This window comes from Miniopterus schreibersii (genome assembly GCF_964146895.1).
Source record: "Miniopterus schreibersii genome assembly, chromosome: 15".
In the NCBI taxonomy this organism is placed as follows: Eukaryota; Metazoa; Chordata; class Mammalia; order Chiroptera; family Miniopteridae; genus Miniopterus; species Miniopterus schreibersii.
The window spans coordinates 25,566,415-25,579,080 of NC_138115.1; positions in this window are offsets into that span (position 1 = coordinate 25,566,415).

Consider the following 12,666-nt stretch of genomic DNA (forward strand, 5'->3'; position numbering starts at 1 on the left):
CCCTCCCCCAGGATCCCAAAGAGCTTTCAGGGGGACGCGGGTCTCCAAGTCTCAGCAGGGGACGGATAAGAAAAGTCACAACCACCGGAGTCAAAATAGAAGTCCTCAGAAATAGAGCTTTAGTTTGATAAAATTAAACCTCAAGTCTCGCGAGAGAGGTTCCCTCCTCCAGGATCCCAAAGAGCTTTCAGGGGGACGCAGGTCTCCAAGTCTCAGCAGTGGACGGATAAGAAAAGTCACAACCACCGGAGTCAAAAAAGAAGTCCTCAGAAATAGAGCTTTAGTTTGATAAAATTAAACCAAACACGGAAGTGAGCAGGTGCGATTGGTAATACCCCAGGAGGAAGCTCTCACGGTGAAGATAAATGCCCGAAAGTAAATTAGAAATTCACCAAAAAAGATGTTTAAAGAAACAAAAAATAAAGGTACTTTAAAAATAAACGTAAAAACTCACTGAGTATTTAAAAATTATCCCCCTCAAGAGTTTCTGAAATTACCAGGGTAGCTGTGTGTGTGTGTGTGTTTAAGGGGCCAGGGACCCTTCACTCTCTGGGCAGAGGGTCGTTGGTGCAACTGGACAGGACTCAGGAGAGTGCCGAGCGGGCAGAGCCTCCAGGAGGGGGCACCAGGCGCCCACTGAGCGGCCCAGAGGGACACAGCCAACAAGCAGAACACCTCTGACAAAACCCAGTCAAGAGAAGTAACCTAATCGGGACCACACAGAGGACAGTTCGTCCTTCTCTGCTTGTTTTTATTTTTATTGAATTTATTGGGGTAATACTGGTTAACAAAATTGTATAAGTTCCAGGGTCTCAATTTTATACCACATTATCTGTACACAGTATTGTATGCTCACCACCTGCAGTCAAGTCTGGTCCATCACCGTTCATTGCCCTATGACCTTCTCCACCTTCCTCTCCCCTCCCCCCTCCGTCACCACCCTGTTTTCTGTGTCCACGAGTTTTTCTTTTTTTTATTCTCAATCCCTCCACCCTCATCCCAGCCTCCCCAAACCTCCACAGCTCTCAGCCTGCCCTCTATCTAGAGTCAGTCACTCTTTTCATTGTTAGTGATTTTGTTCCTTAGATTGCACATATGAGTGAAATCGTAGGGTACTTGGAGAGAAGTAACCTAATCAAGATAACACAGAGGATAGTGACTCCATCTTTGCTCATCTCTAAAAACTAGGTCAACAATATTCTAGAAACAGACTCGAAAATTAATTCAAAAGGAAGCAGGTGTATGCAGAACAATGGCAATCAGACGACTCTGGAAACATATGTCTCTGAGAAGACATTGTACCCATAGTGATTTATGGCCAATTTCATTCAACTTTACAAGGAAGAGTTTTCATGATCCTGAAATTGATCAAGAGGGTTAAAAAAAGATGGAAATCTAGTATTTTCAATTATTGTATGATATTTTACTTTCCTTTTGAGTTGGACTTTTTAAATATATTAGAATCCATGCTTTTTTCTTCTTCCTTTTAATATTTCTTTATCGATTTCAGAGAAAGGAAAGGAGAGGGAGAGAAAGACATAGAAACATCAACGATGAGAGTGTCACTGATCGTGCCCACAACCCGGGCATGTGCCCTGACCGGGAACTGAACCCCGATCGCCTGGATCCTAGGTCGACGCTCAACCGTTGAGCCATGCCCGGCCGGGCCAGAATCCATGGTTTTTACAACATTGCTAAGATTAACTTTTTCCATTTAACTTTTAATCTACATGAGTTGTTGTTTCTGGATCTTTTTTCCTCCGTGTAACGAATATTAATTGAGGGCTAACTTACTTAAAGTTACATGAGCAGGAGACAGGCCCAACAGCATAGACACTCACTTCCCAAGACTGCTCTAGCTCCTCTGCCTCTGAATGTCCAACTTGTCGGCAACAGAGCTCAACACTGAGCCCTTGATATGATGCTAGTTCTTGAGGACACCAGCTGGCTACTTGGTGTTCTTTCACAAGCCTGGATGGCATAGCCTACTGTTTGCCCACCAGGCTATATGGCATAGTCTGTTGCTCACAGGCTACAAACCTGTACAGCAGGTTACTATACAAAATAACATGAGATTAAATCAAGCACAAGGAAAAGTGAGGCAATCAAGAGACTTGGTAGAGTTCTGTGAGGCTGCTCCCGCTGTAACACTGCATACTCTTTTATAACAAACTTTTGTTCTTATAGAAGTAGGAGGAGTACACTCTAAAAAACTATAGCATGGTAAATCCAAAAGCCAGACAGTAGTCATTTATTAGTAGCCCCAGCCGTGCAAACGCCACACGGAATGGACTGCAGCTGGGAACACAAGCTAACCTAGCCAGATGAGGGAGTGAACTGTGCAAATACGGAGCAGAAACTGGGCAATGGCTTTGATCTTAGCCCTGCTGAAGACACAATGGGACTTCTTCCATGGCTAGAGAGAGGGAGATGGGACCTTAAAACTCGGTGGTTTAATTCCACAGATGGGAAGCTTTCCACGATCACACCTCCCACGGGGCCTCAGGAAATTCTTTTTCCCTTGGCACCTCAGGAAGCCCACTTCCACTATGAAGTAGGGACACAGAGCACCCCACCAATAACACTGACATAGTCTCAAGCTATCTATTCTTTGAGACTACTTACATGGTCTCAAAGTATCTTTCCAAAAGATTCTTATTGTAACAAAGAGATAGCAGGCTGACACCACATTAACAGAGTGATCAAAGGTGATATCACTAGGCCTAGACAAATCACACCCAGTGCGTTCTGATATGACACATATTATCCTTATGGTATTTCTACCAAAAACACATAACCTGAATCTAACCTTGAAAAACAACAGGCAAATAGAAATTGAGAAAGATTGTGAAAAATAACTGGCTCCTTTTTTAAATAAATATGATGGTCATGAAACATGAGGACAGACTGAGAAATTTTAAAAATTAAAAGAGACTGAAGATTTAGGATTATTGAATGCAATGTGGTGCTGTCAAGGACATTATTAGGTCAACTGGCAAAATTTGAATAAGTTCTGTAAATTAGATAGTATTGTATCAGTATTAATTTTCTGATTTTGATCATTTTACTCTGGCTATATAAGGCAATTCCTTTTATATGAAACCCACTGAAATTATAAATATATATAAAGTTCTCTGCCCACTATGTAATTCTGGGGCTAGAAGCTGAGAGGAACTGCATGTCTAAGTGACCCTTTGCCAGCTGAAGTCTGGATTAGGTTTTGCAAATGAGAAACACTTTTGTGAGATATTAAGCAAACAAAAAAGACAGTTTCCAAGGCTGAAAGTCATTTTCAAAGAAAGTTTATTTGTCCATTGCTAGCACAAATTATAGTTACACTAAGAGAAAAAAATAGATGCTTATTTCAGCCCCTGCCCCACCCCCACCCCCACCCCTTTTTCCCTTTTTCTAAAAAGACACATACACCCAGCAGTGTCTTCAGGTGGTGTGGGACCTGAGCTGTTTTCCCCAAGCCCGGCAAAAAGCCGGGTCCTCTGCTCAGCCCGGCTCTGGGACAGCATCACCAGTTACAGATCTTGTGTTTGCCAGGGGTCCTATTGCTGACGTCATCCTTCTCTGGGCGCTGAGATTTCTTTCCATTGCCCACGTCCCGTGGGACATCTTGCAAAATAATTTCTTCGACGTCACTCTCATCAGAAAGCTGCATGAGATAAAGGGAAGAAGAAAATGCAGGATGGCCACGGGGATAAGATGGGGGCTTGGAAGAAAGTAGGGAGACACTGCTCCTCAAGCTCCTTGGAAAGAACTATGGCAGATCAGGCTGCTCTTGCTTTGGGCTGTGGATGCTCTTTCACAATGTGGGGAAAGGAAGGGATGTCTTTTCAATGCTTTGGACTCATTAAGAACACACAAGAGCTGCACAACAAACCCAACGGATTATAGAGTAAAAGCCAAGGGTCGGGGGATGGATGCTACCAAGAACCAGGCCGTGACTGCCCACAACTTCTGAATGGCAGGGCGACAGCATTGGCCATCCCAGGGAGCCCCTCTTCTGCCTGAGAAAGTGACAGGATGTGGGAGCTCTTCATGCCTGGGGGGCGGGGGGCAGTGAGGAGGCTCTGGTGATGGTGGAGGACGATGAGCATCTGAGCTCTCAACATTACGGTGGCTCAAGCCTGAGAGACACAAGGCCATCAGGACTTTCTCCGTGAGAGGAATGGCCTTGAATATTTAGAACAAAGTGTCTAAATCCTCCCACTGTATGCTGTCGCCCACTGTGATGTGTCTGATGCCACTGCAATACCCGCCCCGTGGGAACAAGTCCACTGGCCCGGGGCCTGTGTGGGGTCCTCAAGAGTGAAGGAAGGGGGGGGCCCCTGTGGGATGAGCCAGAGGGAGAAGAGACCAGCTACCGAGGAAGGCAGGCAGCGAGCCTGGGCCAGGCTCCATCAGAGGCAGGAAAGGGGAGAAACAACCTACCGAGGAGCTGCTTGTGTCATAAACCAAAAGGTTTTCTATTGTTAACATGGACACAGGAAGCACTTGAAAGCGGCCCTGTCTGCACAGTGAGGTCAGTTCCAACGTCCCGCTGGGGCCAAGGCTGACACTCGCTGGACCCTCCCGCAGGCCCACCCCACGCCCCCAGACTTGGAGCTGGTCCTTTAGGGAACTGCAGGGCAACCTGCCAGAGTCCCGCACCCTACCTGAGGCTTCCCTTCCGTCGTGGCAGCCTGCGGTGGCGCGGCGCCGGGCAGGGGCACACTGGCCCCTTCTGCAACCTTCTTCGCCTGCTCCCACTCCTGCTGGCTCATCACCAGCACTCGCCTCACTGCAAGGCAACCAGAGGGAAAAGCCCAGGGAGTGAAGGCCGCGACTTTCTGTGAGGTCCAGGCTCCAGTGCGGACAGAGGGAGTCCAGAGAGGGTCAAAGGCAGAGGAAGGGCGACCGAAAAGACCAGGGCGAGGAGAGGGAGAAGCCCCCGGCGACGTGTGCCTCAGGGAGAGGCCTTGGACATCCCGACAATGTAGCCGCACCTCACAGCCCGGCTGGGCGGGTGGCTCAGGGAGCCCCTTCCTTTGGCCTCGCTCAGCTGGGACAAGAACTGCAAGACAGACGGTCAGGCACCCCCTCCCTCACCACGTCACTGAGACAGGGAGGGATCTAGATGGGACTCAGCACAGGAGGGCTGCAGGCCAGACGTGCTCTCTGCACACTCCATGCAGCAAGGGAGCTGAGCAGTGATGTGCATTATCTATGGCTCCCGGTGACGTGGGAAATGAGGTGCATGTCCAGGCCTCAGGAATGACCAAGAAGGAGGGAGCTAAGCTCGGCTTCCTAGGAGTCAAATGTCTGAGCGCAGGATAGACTCTTGGATCTACAAAAGCCCTTGGCTCCCTGATTCAATCCTTCAGGGAATATTTCAGTGCTTACAATGTACCAGGCCAAGTTCCTCACCCCTCAGTCATCATCTTCTCCAGATACCACATTTTACAACAGAGGAACAGAAACCCTTCACACAAGGACAAGTAGGAAAGTAAGAAGTGACAGAGCCCGAACTGGACCTGAGGACCCCTCAGACCATCAGCACTTCTCTAAAGACTCAGTCTGGTGGATTCTGATGGACCAGCAGGCCTGAAATAAGCTGTGGACTGGATGAACTTTTGCGGGATCCATTAACAGCATGGGCTTGCAGACGGCACAGGCCTAGGCTCACATGCCAGGGCAGCCACAGGCTGGCTTTGGAAAGACGCAACTGTCTGTTTCATATTCTTTAAGTAAGCCTGGGCTAGAAAATGCAACTGAAGCCAGAAGCCAATGACATTTCCACTGGTAGTTTTTAGAAAATCTTAAAAGAATTGGAGTTGATTTAGTTGTTTTGAGAAGAAAATGCTCAATTTCTCATTATAACCTGTTAGATAGAAAGTGACAACTTGAATGGATGCATTCATTTCAGTTAACCATAACGCTTAGCTTCATTTCTGTGATGCCGTTTAAACCAACGAGCTAAATTTCTAAGTTTCTTTGCTGAAAAGGAAAAAGAAGTTTCCTTTAATACCAAAAGGAGTAATGTGGCCCAAAGATGACCTGGGGAGATCCGAGGAGGCCTGCTGGGAAGGTTCATTTTCAATCTCTGAGGCTGTCATCCTCTGTCTCAAGGTTGGCAGGGAAACCACACCTTCCCCTATTCTTTTGTTACAAAATCTTATGTTTGGTAGACTGTGTGTTACAGGAAACTATATTTGTCAAAATGTTCATTGTGGCTGAACCTAGTGGTAACTGAGGTGATAGTTAACCCGGTGACCACAAGTCCTTGGTCTGGTGCTAATGAACTCAAGCAGTGTAAGAGGCCGTGCGGATACACTTCCTCCTGGGGAATGGCTAAAGGCAGTTTTTTCTGGGAAAAAAGTATTCTACAAATAACAAAACAAACAATAACTCCAGCACATTAGCTTCAAAGACATAACCCAGAATCAATTCTCCATGACACGGTTCTGTGATCTTGAACGAGTAACTGAAGGTCTCAGAGGCTTAGCTTCCACATCTGTAAGGGTGGGTGCAGTTATGCAGACGCCTTACCTCATGGGCTGGGGGAGGGAATCCCTGCTCTACCCCCAGGGTTAGCCAAGCTTAAGAGGGACACCCTCTCAGTGTCTCCCTACACTTTCTTACCCTCTCCTACCCACAGAACTAGCCAAGCAGAGTGACTGCAACACCCCCTGGGCCATGTTTCAGCTGGGAGAGGGTCAAGAATGCTGACTTCCTTTTTCTCTCAGACCCTCTCCCCCCACCAGTGACTGGGTTTGGAAAGCAGCTGGACTGTCCCCACAGCTGCCTGTTTAAGCCACCAGCTTAGGGTCTTTTCTGCAGACCCAGACCATGGCAAATATGGGCAAGATCTGGATTTGGGAGACTGCAAATCCAGAGGGAGGCCCCACCTGGCCTCAGGAACCAATCCAGCTCTGTCAGAAAGCTGATGCCTTAGGCATCACTGGGCCCTGTCACCAATAACAGAGCAAGGCTTTGATCTCGGTGTACCTGGTCACCTTGTTTAGTCACTGTCAGTTCAGTACCTGGAAGAGGAGAGGTAGGAGTGGGCTCCCCACAACCTCCAAGAGTTGAACAATTCAATGACTAAACAAGGGCTACAATAAACGCCACTCAAATTCTATCATGCTCCCCATATCTCTGCCGTTCCCGGAATGGGAAGGAGGACTGTTCTCCCCAAGGCACAGTAATGAGCTGTCCAATCAGAAAACCCAAAGGAATTCAAAGGGCATTTCTAGGACCTGGAGGAATCTGGGCTGCAGAAGGGCTACCGCACTGGTCCAGACCACTCACCAGTATAAGGCCGGGTACGTGAGCCGTTGTAAGGAGCCCGGGAGCTCCCCTCCAAAGGATCTTTGTCTGACAAGTCCCAGTTGTCCTCTGACTGGGGTCGTAACCTGGCTGGAGCTCGTGGAGGCTTGGGAGCTGCACGCTGCCCAGAATCTCTCTTCAAGTTCCGTTCAGAACTGAATGGGACCACAGTGACATGGAGGAGGAGAGATGAAGCATGGAAAGGAAAACTTTAAAAGGCACTCTTCACTACTTAAAGCATGTTAGGTTTTCCCAGAGCCTTCCCACTCCCTCCCTTGGGCCCAGGAGGCAGCCAGAAGTCTCCCTAGAGTGTAGCAGCCAAGCCAGCTCCTCTCTTTGGACATGAGGACCCAGTCCTTCCAGTGTGGCAACCTGGGCTTGGGGAAGAGGTGAGTCAGGAGAGTGGACGTTTGTCTTGCTGGGAGCAAAGGACCTCAGTCTCTTTTGGGAGCTCCGGTAGGACCCTACCTGAGGCATCTCCAATTCATTGCCCCCCAACCGCCTCAGCCCCTCACTTGTCTCTGCCCCTCTCCTTCCTGGAGAAGCCTGTGGGGAGCCCAGAACAGAGCTGCCTGAGGCCCGGAGCCGAACCACAAACCCAGTGACAGTGCAGAGTCGGCGGCTCACCTGATCAATGGCCCTTGAGAATCTGGGGTCCTGAAATTGCCCTGGGCTCTAGTGGTCACCCTAAGGGTGGGCACCTGGGCACGGCCAGGGTCATTGATGCCATAGTAATGTGGAATTAACACGGGGGATTCTCCCAGGTTGGATGGCAATGCCTTGTGTTGGGTCGAGGTCTTTGACTGGACCTCTTTGTTGACCAGAAGGCTCTCTCGGCATTTGACTAGAAACAAAGACAAAAATGAGTTTCAATGAATGCCCATTTGGGTTCTCACGCCAGAGTGGATACGGAAAGAGGCCCCGACACACCGGAAATGGATAGGTCACTCTGTTGTAAGATACCACAGTAGCCAACTTAGGAATGTGCTTCACGGCTGGCCAGATTCAGGGCAGGGACCCAAGTTTTATCAGAGTGGAGAGTGGCTGGTATTCCAGGGCCATGTCATCATTCCAGGAGACGCATAGGAGTCAGCAGATCTAAAGAGGAGCCCAGTGGGTCTGCCACTCACTCCCTTACTCTCCACCTCCCCCCACACATTATCCACACCCCTTCCTCAGCTTTTCAGGAAGACCCTGTTGTCACCAGAAGTCCCCAGAGGACCACATGGGCCATGAAGATCCACACTTTCTTCCTGGGACTAGGCCTGTGGCTTCAGTGCTAAAGGCAGGCAGTTAGGCACAGCCCTCATTTTCCAATGGCATCAGGACTCATTGGAGAGAGAGGGATCCAAAATCAGCATTTCTCTTTCACAGAGAGAGGAGATACAGCTCATCACAGGGAGTTGGAGCAAAGACTGTTGACGAAGCCTATGTGGACTGAGTAACAGTGTACAATGACTTTCTTACTGTATGTGGTTCAGGGTCAAACGCTGAAAGACACTGATCTCAGAGAGCTCGGTTACTCAGAACGGACCTTCCAGGAAAGTGTGAAGTGAAGAGAAGGGGAAGAAAACGTGCTGAGAGGAATTAATAACAATAAAAGCTGCAGTGCGAGGCACAGACACCAGCTGAGCACTTTACCTACAATGTCCTTTAGCCCAGACGCCTTCAGAGAGGACTGTTTCCCAACTTTACTGAGGCCTCCAGAGATTCAGAGCCTCGATCAAGGCCCAGGATTCCATGGAAGTGAGAGGCAGATACAAACCCAGGATGTTGGTCGCCCCAAATCTAGGCCTCTTGCCACTGCCTTTCTACATCCCACTGCTTTGCCCCAAAACAAAAGCAGCACAGTGTGAGCAGAGACAGGAGGTGAGCATTTATACAGCTCCGCGTGGTCCCTAGGGAGAGAGCTTGTGGGCAAGTGCTGGCAAGGAGGTCTACAAAGTGCTATGAAAACAGTGTCACCTCACAGTGACCTGCGCTGGAGAAGGCAGGACCTCAGGACCAGGGAAAGAAGAGAGGTGGGGTTGGGGGGTGGACTCTCACTCTTGCTTCAGAACTACAGGGCCAGGGCTGCAGGGGAGGGTGGCGCCTGGAAGAGCAGGACGCCTTTTCCTTCTCTTGGAAGCGGGGACTAGGAGGGGCTTCCATCACCTTCCCTAACTGCCTGTCCCCTCTCTCCTCACAGCTCCCACCACCCTGTATTTGGCTCCATCCCATCACTAGTCCCCACTGGTTTCCTAGCTAAGGTGGCAGGTCCTGGCACACATCAACCTCAGTAAACAGCACTCAATGAATGAGTGGAATGAGTGAGCATTAGAGGCACAGGGCTGAGAACTTAAATTGAAGTGTGAAAGGCGGCTTAGCAACCAGGACTAATACCCACTTCTGCGATTTCTGTGCAAGACTAACAAGTGTCATTTCCTTAGAAACCTTAAGGCCAAAAATTTGAACTCCACAGGACAGAGTTTCCCCTATTTGGATACAATTTTACCATCTTCGCCTACCAACTGTTGTGTTATCTTTTTGACACTTTTACATAAAATGTCAACCCTTTTACACATAAAACACCCATTTTGTACTTGTCCAAGTAAATGTCCGTGAGCTTACGGATGGCTGTTAGCACTGGGGAGGCTCCTGAAATTAGGAAGACAAGTTCCCTTGCTCCTGAAGTTCCTTGAGGACAGAGACTGGACGGTCCTTGCCCACCTCCTTGAATCTTCCACAAGAACCACCCGGCCTTCCCTTGTAGTGAGCCTCAGGGGCAAAGAAGCAGCTGAGACCCCAGGCAAGGAACAGGGCTGAGCTAAGGAAGGATTTGTCCTCAGGCAGAACTGCCCCAGCCACTCACCAACCCCTGGTCAGAACAGAGTGTCCATTGACTGCTGTTCGCCTCTGCCTGCAGCCCAGCTCCCAGGCCCGGGTCACAGAGCCAGGCACCCGGGGAGCTGCTCCCTCTGAGCACGAAGTTCACCCGCAGTCAGAGTAAGCAAAGCTGTGCAGAGCTAAGCTGCCCAGGAAAGAGCAGATCTGAGCAGGAGAGTTCCGCTGCCCACAAGCTCTGGCTGGCTCTCCTCTGCAAACATCAGGGACCCAGGTGCCCACCCCACCCCACCCCAGCCCTCACTCTGTTTCCCCCACAGAAATCTTCAGACTGAGTCACCGTGAGGACCCAACCATCTCACCCTTACAGCCACCCACCTCATGTGCAAACAAAGCCAGGCCCTCCCAGGTGACAGCCCCTGGGCAAGCCCTCTCCCCAGCTTACCTGAAACCTTCCTCCCTGGCTGGGGCACTGAGGCCTTGTTCTGTTCTGCCTCCTCTCCGCCGGGGTCTTTCCTGACCAGCTTTTCCCCCGGACTCAGAAAATGAGGAGACTTCTCTCCCCTCCTCACCGGCTGTACCTTCTTGTGGTAGCTCAGAGTCACAGTGGGCATTACCCTCGCATCCTAGAGAGACAGAAGATCCCCTTTGGAGACAGGGCTCCCCTGCAGCCCCTTCCCTAAGCCTCTAAACCTGCTGCTGGCCCGGGAGCCACTGTGGTCAGAGCCAGGCGCTCTGAGGGCCAGGGGGAGATGAGTGTCAGAGCAGGGCAAGCAGCAGCTTCACCCGCTGCTGAAAGTGCGCTGGTTTAGGGCCTGGGTGCCCCGCAAAACTCACACAGCAAGAGGACAGAAAGGGACTGTGCACAATGCCCCAACCAGAGCGCCGGGGCTCAGCCGGGCCGTGCCTTTCCACCAGCAGACTGAATCCAGCACCGGAGACCCTGCCTTGCTCCTTTTTGTCCCCCAGGCACTATCCTTATGCCAGACACCTTGTCCTGTGTGACTAACAATGTTTCAAAAACTACTGCGAAAAACAAATGCCAGGTCCCCTCTGAGACCTACTGAAAGCTGCTTGGGCTTTTCACATCTACCCAGAGCCCGCGGGAGCTCCGGCTTGGGAGGCATCTAAGTCCAGCATGAGCGTTCATTCAAGGTTAGAGAGAAATGTTCTAATCAAGCCTGAACTTAGGGCCAGCGTCAGCTTCAGCAGGAGCTGAAAAGAGTCAAAGATTAGAGCAGCGCCACTAAAGTAAACTAGGAGCCCGTTTTTGTTCTCATCTTGGTCCACACAGATAGAATTTTCAAGGATGGGATGCCTGGCTCCTTTAGTGACCAGGTGTGCTTTTATTAAATAATAATTCCATTGCTGCCTTTAACGCTAATACGCATGCTCTGGTTAAACACGGGCACGAGGGAGCGACAGCACTCAAATCCCAATTTGTACCACACAGAGCTTTCAGGCCCTGCTCATCCACAGCCACCTGCTGAGTGTGTGTGGCCACGGGTGCCACCGATGATGGACACTTAGCCCAAGGGACACACCCAGAGGCCAGACTGAGCCAATTCAATTCCCTTTGTCCGAAAGAGAGACCCAGAAGAAAGTAACCAATGAGCAGAGAGCACGGAGAGGTCCGGACTCAGGGTGGCACCTCAAGTGGCCATTGGAGGAAACAGAGCAAAGCGACCACACTGCCACCAAGACCTGGGGCAGAAGCCTTCTGGGTTTATATTCCTAGACACCAAAGGTGCCCCTGCTTGAACAAATAAGACGAATAGCTTAGAATGTAAGGAACGATCGTGCCTTGTCAGTTTAAGAACTTACTTTCTTTACCCCCTTGCTTACCCTTCTGTCTGGAATGGTGTGATGCAGAGCTCGCTTGATTCGCTTCAGCATGTTGCGTTTTCCCTTCGGAGCTTCCAGAACTTTCTCCCGTTTGTCCAAGGAGTCCTCCAGCTCTGCAGCACACGGCAATCAACAAGGTCAGTCTGGTGCCCGGAACCTGTGTTCCCACAGCCCCACAGCACCCACCTGGCTCATGCTCACCCCGTGTGCTCGGGCTCCCGCCCGTGAGCTCAGGGACACTGTCCCAGTGTCCATCCCTGGGTCACAAATTGTTGTTTCTGTTCCTGGGCACCACCACCTCAGACCCCTGCCCACATTCAGGATTCCATTCCCTTCCAGTCTGGACCTCTGAGATATGGGCTCACTCCTGCTCCCAGAGAAAACGCGGGGCTCCAGGCTTTTGTCAGGCACTTGAGTCCTGGCAGCAGCTTGTTCCCTGACTCCATTCTGATCCCAGATCCTGGGCCCTGTCACTGCCAGCTCCAGCCTAATACTGGCGCCACCTGACGCCCTCTTCCCAGAGCTATGTCAAATTCTGTCCCCTTTAAGGGGATAAAATAGTGCACAGGATAGACGGGTCCATGCTCTCTTCAACTTTACTGTTCAGATCAGGTGCTCTCCCTCCAGTTGCAGTAACATCTGGATCACAGGGTTCAAAAGCCACATACATTCCCTGGCCCC